The 17,761-nt window shown below is 39.7% G+C and overlaps 1 protein-coding gene across 1 annotated transcript in view; it reads right to left on the minus strand.

Annotated features, from left to right (window-relative positions):
* Window positions 1-17,761, minus strand: part of KALRN (kalirin, RhoGEF kinase) — a gene marked incomplete at its 5' end in the record, with an annotated part of 339,046 nt that overhangs the window by 237,405 nt on the left and 83,880 nt on the right. The gene's annotated exons all lie outside the window — the stretch shown is intronic.

Genomic DNA, 17,761 nt, shown 5'->3' on the forward strand with positions numbered 1-17,761 from the left:
GTAGTTAAAAGGTTCGTGTTTCAGATTGTGCTTTCATAGATGCTTTACATCCAAAGTTTATTGTAAATGTTTTGTTGTACCTCACAGTAACAAAATCTGATATTTTCTCTCAAGCCCTTCAAAATCATACAAGCCTCATTAGTAAGTAACACATGCTGGCTGAACTAGAATTTGCAGATACAAGACAGAGAATCTTTGGCACAAGCCAAATAATTTTTTTCTCTTACAATAGGAGAACTAGAAGCTACACACCACGTTTGCATTTATTAGCAACACAATTCAAAGTAGGCGTGCTCTCAGGATAGCCACAAACCACTCCCTTCTGAGGAGGTAAAAGGAAAGGGCATCTAAGCAACAAAAAGTGCACATTTACAGGGAGACCACTGAATCTCTGGGTGGAGGCAGTAGCCAGTATGAGATTGTCAGCTCCTACCCACTCCGATTACATCTGGCCCTGGATAAGGTTGTTCTGTGCAGATTGGCACGAGAAGCCCAAGCCCTGGCTTGTTACCAGGCCCTCCAGGAGAATATGGTGTTAGCAAAGGCACCAGAGAGGATAGAACAAACACTGAGAACCACAGAATCACAGAATGTTAGGAGTTGGAAGGGACCTCTGGAGATCATCGAGTCCAACCCCCCTGCCAGAGCAGGACCACCACAGACTCTAGAGCAGGTCACACTGAAACGCAGAAGAAAATCAGAAGAAAAACAATACAAAAATCCCCCCAAACCTACAACAACTCAAGGAGACTTAATCAATCCTAATCCTCTTCAGTGAATAAAACGCACACCAAGTCTGATTTAAATTAAAATACCACTTCTTTGTTGTATTCCAAGCCATTGCTGAAAATAGATTCCTTTTCCCTCCTATCCCTCACCCTGTCACAGCAAAGTAATGTCAAGTAAAGGTCTAGTTGAGAAAATACACCAAAATACAAAGGAACTTATCCTCTGGCTTTTCCTGCTATTATTAATGGTTTATAATAGAACCCAAAACAAACCTCCGCTGTTCTCATTTGTGGTTTTACCTCCTAATAAAAACTGAGCTCCCTTTTTCACTTCTTTCTTCATTATAATTTTAAGTTAGTAGCACAGTAAAGTATTTTCAAAATGTTTTTTGAAGAAGAGAATCACACTTCTTTTTAAAATCAGAAACAACATCTTTGGCTCCCATGACATTATTTTTAATTTCAGAGAGATCTGTATCTGACTCAGATCTTGTTCCCACCGAAATCCCCAGCAAAGTTTCAATTGGCTTCAGTAAATGTGGATCAAAGACCCCATGTTTGTAAGGTTAATAGGCAGGGGCTAGCTATGCATCCAGCAGAATCTAAGCCTCTGGACACAGGCTTGAAGACCATGTTCTATTTCCCATTTAACAACTTCTGAACAAATGTAGTTCATATGGCAGCATGTAACAAGCCACATAGGCTAACTGCAGTAAGTGCACTCCCTGATGTACAGCTAGAGCTCTACTAATGCAGCTCAGCAGCAGTGGAAGGGAACAGAGCCTTACTCTGCTCATTCTCTTTGGTTAAGCATGTCACATTATGCAAGAGTTTTAAGAAATAAGCAAAAAGGGTTTCATATCAAAAGTCGACTGGAATTTGAGTGATTTGGTTCAATGCCCAGCACTTGCAGTTCAGCAAATGACTCAACTTCTCTGCCTCCATTCTCATTTATAAAATGGCATTAACCACATTTACAGCCGAAACAAGCAAAGCTGGCAAAGAAAGTGTTTGGAGTGAAAGCTGCCTTTTACTTGAAGTTTTTGCAACCTCTAGCAATATGGGGCTCCAAATCTGGCTGGGGATTCTAGGAACCTTTTCCACAGAGTTCAAGGAGCCTCTGCACAACTCTCTTAGTCATATGGGTTAGTTTTAGGTGGTCCTGCAAAGAGCAGGGAGCTGGACTTGATTTCTCTGATGGGTCCCTTCCAACTTGAGATGTTCTCTGATTCTGTGATCATAAACAGTAAACAAGATCATGGCAGATGTACAAAAGTGAGCAGGTGATCTACTGAAAGTCAGAGCTTGAAAATCAGGGGTAAGCTGTTCCACATTCACTGTGGTATAAATGCCTAATTGCTGAGCATATAGATATAAATCCTGAAATGCCATAGTCTGCCAGCCAAGCAAGCTCTTCTGTATTTAATTCACCTCAGAGGGTCAGTCATAAGAGCCACTTCTTTCAAATTGGCTTAAGATTTAATCAGTCTATCTCACTATTGCCAGCCAAGCAATTTGAGATTTCAGAATTTACTTGCTTCGGTTGGTTTTGTTGTTGTTGGTTTTTAAATAAGAGGTAGAATTGAGTGAACAGAGCTACACAGTCACAGTCTAAGGATTAGACAAGACAGAGGAATTTTATATTTCTTTGGTCCTTTCTCAAGGAAGATCTTAAAATGCTAGAATAGACAACCTTCCCTGAAGTCAGTCAGAAGTTTGTCACTTCCATGTTGCCTTTCACCACAACTCCTCTGCATGGTATGTATGTACTCAGTTGTGCTTGGGTCTATTTCAAAAGCCAGAGAACTAATGCAGCTGCTATTAAGTATGATTTTTTAATCACTCCCTGCTTTTCCTCTCTAATTGTAGTTATTCCAAATACCACAACATAATTAAAGAGGTCTTTTCAAAAGAAAAAACATGCAGTCCCATTTAACCTCAGAGGGAAAAGCAACCTTACAGACCTATCAGTACTTTGCTGCATATTGCAACAAAATTAATGAGGGGACTTGAATGTAGAGCCAATTACAACATTTTTAAAACTTCCTTTATTCCCCTGTCTACATTCAACCTAAAAAAAAATAAGTCCCCATGAAATCAGATTGTAGGTGTTTTTATGAGCTTCCTGAACACTATGCGAAAGTTTGACCTGTGCACAGTTTCTCATTTTAAGAACAAAAATTAAACCTCTGTAGTTAAAAAACTCCCTAGTTTGCCAAAAGCAGAACATCCATGGTCTGTTATTTGTAGTGAAGAAAGCCTTGCAGAGCACAGCTGAAACTAGAGTACACATCTGAGTAAATTATACAATTACTGAGATATGTGGGTCCACCGATTTAGAAGCTGTCAGAAGAGTCCTCGATATGCAAAAATACAAGCACACAGTCTTCTTCAGTCTCCACACTGCTTCTAGCACCCACAGAGATCCCACAAGCCCATCTGGAAACAGCACTGTAGGAGTTTGTCCAGACAAGACAGTCCCTGCAGACGGATCCTGGCTCATCAGCAGCTTCTGCAGTGGAAATCACTACAGAATAACAACTCCCCCTGGCCACCCCCTTTTTATAGCTTTTATTGCAAAAATATGAACAAAACAAAACAAACCACTTGCAAAAGCACTCCAGAGTTAACAGCAGGACTAAGTGAAGACATCCTAAATATCTCCCATGGCAATGGCCTGAGCACCAACAGGACTGTTCTCAACTTTTCTAGCAGAGTCTCAGAACTTCGTGGTGACTTACTGATTCAGGCCTTCACTCACAGTAGCATTGCTCTTCCATTCCCCACCCTCTCCAAGAGGTTTCATGTTACTGTAGACTTAGAGACCTGTACAATAGTCACAAATACTCTTGTCTGCTCCCAGATACACCATCCTCCCATGGCTGCTCACTTCATGCACTGCTGAGGTGTGTAGAGTCTCCCACACAGCTGCTCCAGCTTAACTATCTTTTTACAGGCTTTTATGGTACAAAATAACGTTGTATCTCCTTCCTGTAGACGACTGTTATGTTCTTGTGCAGTTCTACACATCTATAAATATATTGTGGTGGTTTAAAAATTGACATTCACTTGGGGAAGAGTGAGAATATGATGAGTTCTGGCCCTATCCACCTTCACAGAAAAGAGCTGATTGCAGCCCTAGTCATTAGAGATTAGGATTTAGTCAAGTCTCTCTCTTGGGAACAGCACATTCCATTCAGGGCTCTGGCAGAGTTGGCTGGCCATTTTGAGAGCAGAACTCACCCATTTCCTCTGGGCATTTGCTGAGGTCAGGCAGCCCAAACCTGCTCCTTCACTAAATGCTGCCATCTAGGATGCAAGTTCCTCAAAAGGGAGTGGGAATACACATGCCTCTCTTACCCTGAGAAAGAACTTCTTTCAACTTAACATTGCTTTTCCTTTGGTAAAGTTCCCATTCGTCAAGTGTATCACACTGATCTTTCATTTTCTTGATTAAATGTTTTACTTGATAATTTTTGGCAACTGCCTCTCTAAAAACATTCCAAGCAACAATAGACAGACAAATGAAGAACTCATGTTTCTTCCTTAATGCTTGGATTGTTACTAATGTTCCCAGAATATTGTTTTTAAAGGAAATTAAATAAAGAAAAAAAAAACCTTCAGCTTCAAAAACCCTGTTGTATTCTTTAAATGCTGAAGTTCTTTTAGAGCAAGTTCCAAAGGTGTGTGTGGGTTGAAAAGCTATAAATAACCATATTTGTGCATGTTCCTTCTGTACAAGACCCACAAAATGTGCTTTGCATCAGCACAGAAAGATGCTGCTGTGCTCTGCATGAGGCTCCTCAAGGCTGGCAGGTAGATTATTTCTTCTGCAGTTAATGTTGCTCATTGTGAGTCTTTTCTCCAACACTCAGGAATCATACCTGGCACATAGCTGTAATGTGGTTAATTAGCAATAAAACTAATCAGATCTGTCAGTCTCTTACCAATGGTAATATTCAGAATTCTTACCTAGGGCATATGGAAGATTTTGGTTGTTTCTGTCCACAGCACTAGTTAGAACAGTGAGTTTGCTCCTTCTGAGGCTAATACACTTTTTCCACGTTTCCACTTCTTCTCCCATGTGTCCTTTCAGATCAGTTTTGCAGGGTGCAACTGAGAGGTTCAACTGAGAAGTGAGAGCTGGAGGCAGCTCCAGTGTCAGGTCTGGCCTCCCCCCCACTATCACTCCAGGCTGTTTCAGAGTTTTCTGAAAGACTACCTCAGGTCTTTCAAAGATCAAGGGGATGGGGAAGAACACTGTCCCATGTAGAGTGAGCACTGAAGCAACAACGACCTAAACAGCTCTTGATTTTTTGCTCAAGCAAACCTCCCTTTAATTTCCCACTGTGGTCGTTTCCCCCACTTTAGCTTATGCTCTGGAGCTCCCAGGGGAAGAAACACCTGAGCATGTTCAATATCTACATCAGCTTCTTCCTCATGGACACTGAATGTAGGAGATCTCTGGAGCTCTTAAACACCAACAGATGAAACAATATCCTAATTACTAGAACCCTCTTGTACGCTGAGTTTACAGTGCTCAGACTGCGATGTGACCACATGTACTATGGGCTGTTTTAATTCCTCAGATAATTATTTAGCATCTTGTGTTTCCTCCTACATCTAGTGACCCTACTTTGCTTCTCTGGCATCAGACCAACAGAAAACCAGTATTTGCGGACCTGATAGTAAGTAGAGACACCTGCAGACCCAGCTGATTTAGATTTCAGATTGGAAACTGATTTAGACTTCTGGGGTGTTAACCTCCAAACTGTTGTTACTAATGACAGCTGTCATCACACCTGATTTTCATGTTTGTGAACACTGCACCACAGTGCTGATTTGCATGTTTGTGAGGAAAAGCATTCTGATCCTATAATGAAATGTGTGCGTTTGAAAAGGTGGAAATGTGGCTTTTTGTGGCTTGAATTATTTTATTTGCTTATGTTTGCTTCATATTTTTTTCATCAGTGGAACTGTCCAAACCATAAAAGGTTCCCCCCCCAAATACTACAAGTACATAGGAGTGGAAAAAGGAGTTATGTGAACTCTTTATACAAGAACATTATCCTCAAGTATGTAAACAGAGCAATTGGTTTTAACTCTGCCAGTGAGAGATATGCCTATAGGCTTCAAGAGAGGAAACAAAACAAACCTAATAGAGAGTGGATAAAGATTCAGAAAAAGAAAAAAACCAATCAAACTGGTTTTAACACTTGCAATCCTGATTTGCTTAAGGCCTCTTCCAGTGCCTCAGTTTCCCTCTCTGTAAAATGAAATCCATGGATAGATAAATGTCAAACTAACGTAATGATATCATTACTGCTACCATTAAACCTTCAGTGGTAGCCACTAAACACTGAGGGGAAAAAACCAAACAACAAACCAACAAGAAAATAAACCCTGAACAGATTTACTATGGGGTTTTTTTCAGCTCCAGCTGTAACCAGGGTATAACAGTGTTACTACAGGCAGAAGTATAGTAGTATAATGGTAAGTCAGGTAGTTACTTACCTTGGGAAACACACTCCTTGTCTATTAAGAAAAAGAAGAGCAAACTACATGGTTGGTTCCTAATTTCAGTGCTCTGTCTGGAACTGCTGCCACTGTACAAAACTGAGACTGCTCTCCTAGTTTAGATGTTAATTAAGACAGTACAACATACATTTTGATTGTATCAACCCACCTAAACTGTTACTAGTTTAAATGAGATGTTTAAAGGCAATTAACATTTAGAAAGGATGGACAAAAGCAAGGATGATCTTTACAACAGCGTAGTCTTGAATCCAAGCACTATGTTCCAGGCCCCATATAGGCACTTCTTAATGTGCTTGAGTTGTCTGCTTCACCCCAGAGAAAACTGCTGGCTGTCCAGGGTATTGAATAAAGTGCTGCTTTAGGTTACTGTTGGGAGCAGATGACTTATTAATCTATGTTTAACAATGTTTATAATCTCAGCACACAGCAAAGACAGGTTTAGTAAGAGAATAAATCCTAACTGGGACAAATGGGTCTTGGTACATAGTTATGCTGTTATCCCAGTAACAGAAAAAGTCACCAGGATGGTACAAGGAGTAGTCTTAAACATCTCTGCCAGGGCCAGAGCCCCTTGAGGCTAAGCATCATGCCAAAATCTAGGAAAACATAACCTTTCCCCCACGGAGCTCTGAACTGATTTGAGACTAGAGGCAAAATATAAAATTGCAAACTATATGGGGAAGGAGAAGTAGGAGAACAAGATTTAAAAAATGCCCTGAATTCCAGAAGAGGCTAGTCTCCATCAGGGACTTTTCCAGGTTCTCATCTTTTAAATTAATAGCCTGATGTCTGAAACACTTTTTCTTTCAGTTTGAGATCCTCTGTGTCAGGCTGTGTGCAGGGAGAAAGGAATGAAGCACAAGGCTGTCTTTGACCTCCTGGCAGGGCTCCTTGGCCACTGGGTGCTGCCCAGTGATTCAAATCTACACCACAGCATTTCTGCTGCTGGAGGGCCACTGCAGCATCCCTCCTGCTTCCACTACCTATCAGTCACTGCTCAGGCACACCAGCTGTGCTTGACACATGGTGCCCCAGGGCAGAGAAGTCACAGCTCAGTACTGCAAATAAGTGTGGAAAGGGCTAAGTAGCTGTAGTGTGTGAGAAGCTTTGCATGTAGCACACGGACACACACTGAGCTAGGCACTCAGTATGCAAGACACAGCAGAACTGATATGAAAGGTCCAGGGTGTTTGCATTACCGTGTAATTTACCCATAACTGTATAGCTAATTTCTTCTACATGTCACAGCAAAAATATGTGAGGAGTTTGAAGGATGAAAGGCCAATGCCCTTACAGATTCACTAAAGGAGGCCATGGATAATAGCAATGAGGGAAGCAAATAAATGGATGCTGAACCCGGCGTCCCCTGGTAGAAGTAAAGTAACAATAAATTAGAACCTGTGTGCAAACAGGACCAGGCTTAGGAAAAGCCCTTTCAGCAAAGAACAACCTTGAGTGGTTTAAGAGAGGAGATGAGCTGCCTAAAAGACTCAAGGAGTGAAACGTCATGGGCAGAGTGAGAGGCAGAAGTGGCTGAAAGCTTTCCCTGTAAAAAGTTCCATTTTCCCCAAATGGAAGCTTTCTGTGAAAAATGTCTTGCTTTCTTCTTGTTTTTCTCCTAGCTTCGTGGCTCCCAGAATACATCATCCATCACCCTGAATTTTCTTGTCTTCTGGTTTCCTGATGCCTCATGCACTTTGAAAACCCAAGGAGGTAAGCAAGTAGAAAAAATATCCCAAAATACATTTAGTTTAAAGTCACTTTTTTTTTGAGAGAGAGGGGATTTTATTTTTAATTTTTTTTTTAAATAAATAAAAAGAAGAAAGCTTCATTTTGTGGTTGCCTTCCTCCCAAAACTTTTCCTCCTTATTTGGGAAGGGAACTGTCTCAAGGTCAAAATGTTTTGTATGTTGCTGAAGCCAAAAATAAAAGTAATTTTCTCCATCCCTCAACACAAGTCCCATCCAAAAATCCAAAAGGCAGGAAAAAAACCCCCAAGCAACAAGTAAAGAACTATCAAAACAAAGGGAGGAGAAAGGTAATAGACCAATGGACAGGCCTGAAATATGTTTGTTTTGCATGTTTTTTAGATTTTGAAGGACATTTTTGTTAAAAGGGAACCATAACATAACAAAAAAAGAAAGTTTATAGCTGTAATAGTATGCAGGAGTTTGAGCCAACCAGCTCTGTCTAAATGTGCCTGAAGGGTCACCCCAGCCCAGGCAACAGCTTCCAGAACTACAATCCAAAGATCACAACTTTCAAAAACAAGCAAGAAGCTTTGTGTAAAAGCTCCCTATGAGGAATATGAAACAAAAGAAGTTGTTTTAAAGTCTCCTGTGCACTAAATCACTGCATTTAGTCCTAAATAGTGCACAACCTCTCTTCCAAGGACAGAAATGTGAGAACTTTTCTGTCCATTTAGTTAGATAGGGCGGCTACTGAAAAAAAAGGCACAGCCAACAAGAGATGTTAACAGAGCAGAGTTGCTGCAGAGCCCAGCTATATTGAGCAGAGTTGGTAAAAGCAGTTTGTGGCATGGAGAAAGGTAAAGCTGCTAGAAGGAGGAAATCAGCATGAGAGAGGAGCAGCTAGCAGAAACAGGTCATGGTGCTAGATCAGATCAACCTAAATTGGACCATCTACCCAGCAAGCCATAATAATCTCAGATCATGAGTGCAATTAATTACCAATGGGGGAAAGTAACCAGCTGGCTGAGCCGCTGCCTCACAGGGTAAAACACAGTGAAATTGTTATAGTTCTACTTTAGGAACCAGCTATCATTACACTCGTTTTTGTCTGGCTAGGTTTTTTCTCACTTTAAAGGAAATGCTTTTTGTTGGCCATCAGTCAAAAGCATTATGAAGGGGACTGATCATTCTGAGTGACAGGCAGGATCCAGAAAATGTTTGGAGGTCATGTGAGGAGACAGTTGGGAGAAAAGATAAAGGGAAATAAATGAAGTAGAAAATAATTACTATTTTGGACTCCTATACCAATGTCTAAAATAGCATGTTTATTCCTTAGCATAACAGACCCTTATTTCATTTTTAGATGGTCCCAAAAAATCCTGTAAGACCTTTTCACAAGGGGTTAGACTGGAGTAGGAATGACTTAGAGGGTTTAGAGTAGGGATTTGTGAGTCAGACATCCTGACATTAAGGGTTCTAGTCATGAAGCTTTCGGTGACCTTTGGCAAGTTGCTTAACATGAACCTTTAGAAAACCTATAATTCTGAGATGAAAGAACCCACAATAAGCAAGAAGTACTACTGTTACTTTTTCAAGTTACAAAGGTGAAAGCCTTCTGGCATTCCAGCCCACGTTTATTCAAAGACCTTATTTTCCTGGGTGTTCTTGGTGATGATTAATCATTCTAGCAACTGCATTCAAAAAATTTACATATTTCTGGAGAAAACTCTATTTCTCTTCCTTCATCACTGCAGCCCTAGTACTCTTAGGCCTAATCAGTAACAGACAAGCCTGATTCTTTTTCCTCCTTCGCCACGATAACGAGTGCCAACTATGCCTTTCAGAAACAATAAACTGCACATCATATTTTCAGGGATGCTGACATGCAAACAATCCTGGAACAGAAATAGATGAGGATATGCTATATAAGGAGGATGATTCTGCTTAAGCACAGCAGCAAATCTGAGTAGTTTGCCTAGGATTGACTTCCTTGCAGTTTGCTGCAAAGCATATCCTGGGCTCAAAAGCCCCTGAATGGCTAGAAGTGCTACACAACATGCAGGATTGGGCTTTTCCATCCATCCTAACACATCTAACCCAACACTGACTGAAAGATGAAGGTCTTGTCTGAAGACACTACCTTATCATTATTTCCCTGACAGTCAAGAGTAAGAAAGCAAAGTATCCAAGGTACAATTCAGATCTTAGACAGACTGAGTCATTCTCTGAAGATGCCAGTGTCACTCTGTTGTCTATAAAAGGAGACTACGCATTAGGCTCCTGACTTGGATGATTCAGTTATACTCCTAAAAACAGGCAGGATAAATCCAGACCATGGACAGTTGCATCCACCTACAGAGAACAAACTCTGTATTTATATCGCCTTCTCCATTTCTTCATATGATGAATTATGTCCTCTTGATCCACTATGAGGCAGATGCAGAACCTCAAAGAGTCAGTAGGATTTCAGAGGGTTTCCAGAAGGCCTTCTTAGAGGTTCCTAAGCTCTTGGTAAGAACCCAAACATATGCAGTTCAGAACACAACAAAACAGACCATATAGAAGACAGGAAATTCCATCCAAATATGAGGAAAAACATTTACTTTAAGGGTGACAGAGCACTGGAACAGGCTGTCCAGAGAGGTTGTGGAGTCTCCTTCTCTAGAAATATTCAAAACCTACCTGGACACAATCCTGTGCAACCTGTTGTAGGTGAACCTGCTTTATCACATGGGTGGACCAGATGATCTCCAGAGGTCCCTTCCAATGCCTACCATTCTGTGATTCTGTAAAAGGACTAGGTCTTGAATGACAGACAGGTCTCTAAACAAAAAACAAACCCCACCATACTTTTGGTGGCATAAAGGTTTGATTTTTTGTAGGGGTTTTTTGTGTGATTTTTTTTTTTTTCCCTTCAGTTCCTCTTCTCACTTCAATAGGTTCAGAGATCAAGCTGGCTGGTTCAGATTTCTTCAGGTCCTATTTCACAAGACATCTGTGGAGCTCATCAAAGTGTTCTCATACTGCTCGTACATCAATGCTAAGTAAACTTCAGTTGGTAACTGAAGCTGGCCCCTGAAATTTGATATTCCTAGCACTACTGCTCTGTGTGTAAATTAAAAAGTTATTATTATTATTTTTTAATCAGTAACTCTTTACAAGGACAAAGAACAATTGTCTGCTTGGCTTAATAATTATACAGAAAAAGAAAGACACAAAGGTTGTTTCCAGATCATTTCAAGTTACACTTTAAATCAAATTATGAAGAGGATACTCTATCCTCTTTAAGGCTTATGAGGAGGATAGAGTATTGTTAATCAGCAACCCTTAAGGAATTTCCAGAATAAATATCATCAAATGAAAATGTAATAATTTAAACCTCTGGTTCTTTATGAAGATTTTTTTCACAATAAATACAAGATAACACTGATCTATATATAAAGAGCACTATCAGAAGTTTAAAACAGAGCTTCCTTTCTCTCATGTGAGTTTGAAGTATTTAAAGCAATTAACTGCTTAGGCTGATAGTCTGAGAAATCTCTGAGGTGTTCTTACACTATGCACTGATCACTGGCTTCAGGGCACAAATGTGCCAGGACAGAAACACAGAGCCTAGCTCTGTACCAACAACCATTGTCTGAACATGCTTATTTATCAAAGCACCACATCAGTGCACTCCTCTCTTTGGAAGCTATGCTGTGGCCCTTCAAAGGGCAGATTTCTTACACCAAGGTCACAGGTAAAGAGGAAAAACACATGTTCTTTCTTTCAGATGTGGGGTTTTTTTCCAAGAACCCTGTCCTGTTTGGTTTGGATAACCCTAAGCACAGTGTCCATAAATGCTCCATGTCTTTGCAAGCTAAAGGGACTAGAGAATCATCCATATGAAATCACCCGACACTGAAGAATTACATGGGCAATATTCTCTTTCTGAGCATGGCTGCCTTGTATGACAAATCCAACACAACCTGGTCACTGAGGAATAGAGATTGTACAGCTATTCAGGGCACTCTTATTCTGCTAGGCTCTCAGCTGCCACCAGAGTTTAGAGATAGGTATATTGCCAGAAGAACTAATCTGAAAATCCTGCATAATCCCATATCACTGTGGGTTCAAATTAAGAAAGAACAGTCCTTTTTTTAACACTTAAAATAAGCAATTAATCACTCAGCAACCCTTGTGTTACTTAAATGGCCATGCCATTATTAATTAATTTAATAGTATCTGCAGGATACTAATCAGCACAAATATACCACCACTTTATTTTCAAATAAGTGCTAGTGTTGGTTACTTGTTAGTCCTCTTCAGAAGATGAGTGGGGCCACAAATCTTATTTGCCTACACTTGCACTCACACTGCTTGAAAATGTGCCAGTTCTTTTGGCAGGAACAAAAGGAATGGAATGAAAATTGCTCTATAGAAGCAGTTGCCAAGATGTCTCATTGCATGGTCTGTGACAAAGAATGGATGGAAACAAACAAACAAAAATTCCTTTTACTTTAAATGTACCATCCTTGACAGCATAAATAATAACATAGAAAAGTACTAAATAAGAGGCTCTTAGGGACATACTGTGGATTTGGAAACACATGCACATATTAAGTTTGTCCTTTAGAACTATATAGGTAGACGTTGTATGGTCAGTACATAAAAAAAGTGGTATGTTCAATCAGAATTATGTGGTGAGATATTTATATCATGTAATAAACTCAGTGTGGACACTCTGACCTCAGCAATTGCTGGAAGGATGGGATTAGTGAAAGCAGAGGTATTTGTTTCTCAGTCATGGATAACAACAGGTTGTTTTCTCTCCTCTATTGGGAGAAGGCTGCCAACTAGTTTTACCAGTATTGTCTCCAGAGTTCCTTTTTAATTAATTTTTGGGGACAATTCAGCCATAGTTAGAACCTCTATTCATACCAAGTAATACTTCAGTATAACGGCTAGTGAAGTCACATGTTCCTTCTGAGCTCAGAGAAATTACAACAGTAATACTTTGAAAATGTAAACTTAAAAGTAACAAAGATGAAGCACATCTCGTCCCTTGAAAAATGTACCAAAAAGGATGTGAAAATTCTCTAGAATGCTTTGAATTGTAATGTTTTAATTACTGATCTGTCAGTGGTAACTATTTAAAGGCTAAATCTGCTCAGATGGCACACAGAGTGTGTGATGTATTTTTGCAGGATGCTGTGGCTGAAGTCATATGGTAGTAAATATAAACTTGACTTGATTATAATGTTCTTTTTTCTTTGCTACTGTCTAAAATAGATATTTTCTTTTACAAGACTCAGTGAAGTTAGCATTGTAAACAAAGCATAAAGAGAGATTTATAATCTGATTTATTCTGTTTTTGAAACAAACTATGACAAGTTGGAAAACTACAGAATTTTGGGGAACTCTTCATTGCCTTGAACTGATCAAAACAACTGAGTGCATGTGTGCGTGGGGAGAGGTACAGGCCTAGCCCTTTAGCATCTTGTGTGAGAGCTCAATGAATCATAAACTGCTCCGAGTATCCTAGCTGGGTGTTGGCAGGACATTTTTCCATACAAGTGATATCAGGATCATGCCCTGGTCTGTTTTCTTGGCCAGTAAAACCAGACACATTATGAGTTGAAGTGCTTGGTTATGAAGACAGACAGCCTTTCCTCTGCAATACTTTGCAGTCTCCCATGACAATGGCAGCTGGTAAATGTAATGATATCAGTATGGCCACATGGCCTTTTTTATCCACCACCATAGCAAGATAACCACAAAAAGAAACCAAAGCTCTGTCCATTAATGTATCTGGGCATGAAGCCAACAGAACGCAGATCCAAAAATTTAGAGAAATCCAGGTGAACCTGACAATGGTCTAGCTTGACCTTTTAAATAAGAAAGAGGATTTGAGACATTACTACAGCTGGCATGGCAACAGTCCTGGCTCCCTTAGTACGTCCCTTCCCTCTTACCAGTAAGTGTTTGTTAGGGTCATCTTCCTATTTAGCACTGGTCTTTATCTGGCAGGAGGGGCCTGTTTCATTTTGCCACGCAGAGCCACCCCAGGTAACACAAGGCTTTGTACACAGCTAAGAAACTCTACCAGCACGCAGAGTACCTCTACATCCACCTGTTTTCCAGCTCTTCCTTTACAGGCAATCATCACAACCAAAACAAAGCAAAAAGGAGGCAGCACCATGAGTGACCCTGAGAGAGTCATGTGAATCTGTGGAGAAAAAGGCTGCTTGAGCCAGGCTATATATGTTGGTGTTTATGTATGAAAATGATGGAAACACTGAGAATTTCCATGAGAAGGAATGAAGTTTGCAGAATAAGAGTAGAAGTTTGACTATTCTGCCAAGAAAGTACTTTGAAATACCAAGTTCAAAGCTTGGACAGACCATTTCAATAATGCATCTGTTGGGTCTCCATTTTCCTTCTACTTTAATAGGTACGTTTCAGGCTTCACAGCTTCACTTGAATGAGTTTATGAGCTGAGAGAATTCAGTCAGAATTCTTGCCCATATGAAACAAAGAAGGTGGGAAGAGGCAGTGGGGTGAAGTACAGCATTAAAAACAGACTTCAGCTATTTCTAAAGCTGCTTGGGCACTTCTGCTCATGGCACAAGCTTATGCTACCCTTGGTTTTCACAGTGCTGCTGTTCAGGATGTAACACTGGAAAACAGTGGAAGTCAGAGAGAACATGAGAACAATTTTAAATCTCAACAGAAATAGAGATGGTATAAATTTGCTGGTAAATAGTCTGCAGCAAGAGAAGACCCAGAGCCAGGAGGGGCAAAAAGGACATTCATACTGAATGTCAAAGGGATATTTTTGTTCCCTTTCAGGGCAGAATCTCAGCACCTCCTCCCACTGCTGTGTTCTAAAAGGGTCAAACAGCAGAGCTTTTCCATATCTGAAATGATAGCTTCTAAAAACAACCAAAGCAATGAAGTATTTTACACACTCAGCAATCTAGCATTTTTATATATTTCCTAAAAACCTCTGGTGTTAAAAGAGTTCCTTGTCAGCTCCTGCCTGTGTAGAGCCTCCTAACAGTTCACAAATTGTCTTATCTGTTATCCCTCTTTTGTGAATGGTGCTCCATTTCCTGTGAAGGGTGCAAATGCAGTTTGATGCCATGTATTTTCTTTCCTTTAAAACATTCATAACTCATTGTCCTTAGCACACCATTATTTACCTTGGATCTCATGTGCAAATTTATGGAATTGTATTAATACATAGATGGAATAGCAAGTACTGTAAAATGTCTGATGGAGCCAGGTAGTGATTACTTGCAATGACATTTTATAGCATAACATTTCCTACATTAATATTGTAACTTGGCGATCCACAGTGTTTATGTAAACTTTTTTTTTTCTAAAACACAAGTTGTATTTTGATTATGACATGATTGTAAGGTTGCCTGGCTTTCTATCTCAGAATCAAAATTACTTTTATATCTTTTAATTCACCCTTTTCAATGTTTTCAGGTTTTGTGCAGTTCAAACTGAAACCCAGCTGGAATTAACAGCATTTCCTTGACAGTGGGAAGCTACCTGAGAACACAGCCCTCACCTGCCAGTAATGCTTCCAAGTAGTGCAGAATACACCAGGAATAATACGAACAAGCCCTGTTTAACACAGCTTAACCCTCAAAATCAGTCCAAAAGGTACACATTTGGCCTACATAAAGCTTCATCCAGCTAACCAGTTTTGCAAGATTTCCCTATGAACACTTGATATTGCATGACTAAATGCTTCATCCCTCTGGCAAGACTAACTGGAGTAGTTAAGTCAATAACAACTCATCTCCTAAGATTAATGAAAATCTCTTCTTGGAGATGTATCTTTACCAAAAGCTATTAATGGCATTAATGGCAGACTTGAGAGGATGCAAAATATTCTGCTGTCTGTATTAAGAACATACAAACACAGCAAAACCTGTCCCTAGTCACGTCTGCTTTTAAGACAAGATTGATGCAGAACAGCTGACATGAAGAGAAAGGTATAGATGAACAAGCAAGGGAGTTTAAGTTCTGACATAGAGATCATCTTTCACCAGAATTTTTACTGCATTGACAAACAGCTGGAGAGGGTGAGCCATGGGCCATCCTGACAAGGAAAACTGCATCTGTCAGAACAAGCTTAATTTTGAGCTAGGTGGAAAGGGAAGAGGGAGCATCTTTCTTGGAGAAACTACACTGTATCATTACTTGTCTAGGAGACAGTGAAGTCTAATAAACTTGGGGCTCTCCTGCCAGGATTTGTTCTCCCACATCTTTTCTTTTTAGAATTAAACCAGGAAGAACTTAAAGGTTATTACATTTTAACAAGATGAAAAAAATACTATATTATATTATATAGATAAATGTTACTTGTGATTAGCGACAACATACAGGTAGACAGCTTCACCTGCCAACTGATAGGCATTTAAACAATAAGCATAATAGGAATTACACGACAGATATATAGGAGGTGATTATTTAGAAAAAGAAAACAAACCACCATCAACATCCTCAAATCTCTTGGAATCTACACTTCACGTTTCTGTTTAGCTAACAATTTCATTTATGAATTACAAAGCATTTATCTTGAATAGTACAGATGTTTAGTGAACAGAATGATTCATCTCTTCCTATCCACTTTCTAAGTAGGACAAAGAGATGCCTCCAGGAAGCGTGTGCTAGGACAAAAACGTCTGTCATTAAGTTGTTGCTTCCCAGATAATAACTACCCTTGAAGGGAAAAAATTGGAAATATTGCTGCCAAGAGTACTTACGTAGAGTGATGCTCTCTAAAGTGACTGTACCCCAGTGACTCTTACTTCTTGTTTCTTTTCCTCTCACCAAATTTTACAGTCTTGCTCCATTTTAAAACCAGTAGCACAGCCTTATTGACTTGTATATGCGGGAAGTAAAAGCCTGAATGGGTTTCATGAATGCACCTCATAAACACTTCCTCTGATTTCAGAAGTTATAAGAAAAAAAGTTTTGGGTTGGAAGGATTGAACAAAAGTGTAAATCACCCTAGGGGATGAAGAATATCTAAGATAATATGGATTCTTATTGACATTATATACCACAAAAGGCAAGAGCATGAACACATCAGAATTTACAGCCCTTTATTCTTGAGCTTTTAAACCCAAAATTGTATTAAGATATTATGTCAAACTTCATATAGTTTGCAAAGAGTTTTCTAACTGAATTCCAAGTACATGCTGTATTTAATACATAGCTCATGAATTTCATTACTGTGCACTATGTTTGCTGACACATAATGAAAATGAAGTTGCATAAATTAAACATCTGCTATATTCACTCTCAGTTTCAGTTATATATATGGCATGAATATTTGTATGGTTTTATAGGAAAGACTGAGCAGGTAGAAGTTCTAGTAAACTTTTCAAAATTGGCAAAGAAATAGTCATACATATTTGCAAAGAATATCTACAGCTGCAGTTCTATCTGTGCTGGTGTCCTTCAACTATGGCATTAACAGGACCACAAATTTATATGTTGAGTAAAAGTTGACTCTCTCCTGTCCTTGTTGGCTCATATCCATTTTGTATGTGACAGCTTTGTTGCTCTGTCTCCACCTCATTTTTTACTTGGAGGAAGGCAATGACATAGAGAACCCCAGGGACATGAGAATGCTCCATAAACATGATTAGAGCATTCAGCCTCTTCATTTAAAGCAAGTACCATATTGCTACCAACATCTGCTTCGGGCTGTAATTGGGCCCTTAAACAAACCACACAATCCTGAATGAGCAGAGCCCTCTAACACTGTTGATTGTGCTTGCATGTTTGGCAGCTACA

The sequence above is a fragment of the Chaetura pelagica genome, unplaced genomic scaffold (genome assembly GCF_000747805.2).
Source record: "Chaetura pelagica isolate M959 unplaced genomic scaffold, ChaPel_1.0 scaffold3, whole genome shotgun sequence".
Classification (NCBI taxonomy): Eukaryota; Metazoa; Chordata; class Aves; order Apodiformes; family Apodidae; genus Chaetura; species Chaetura pelagica.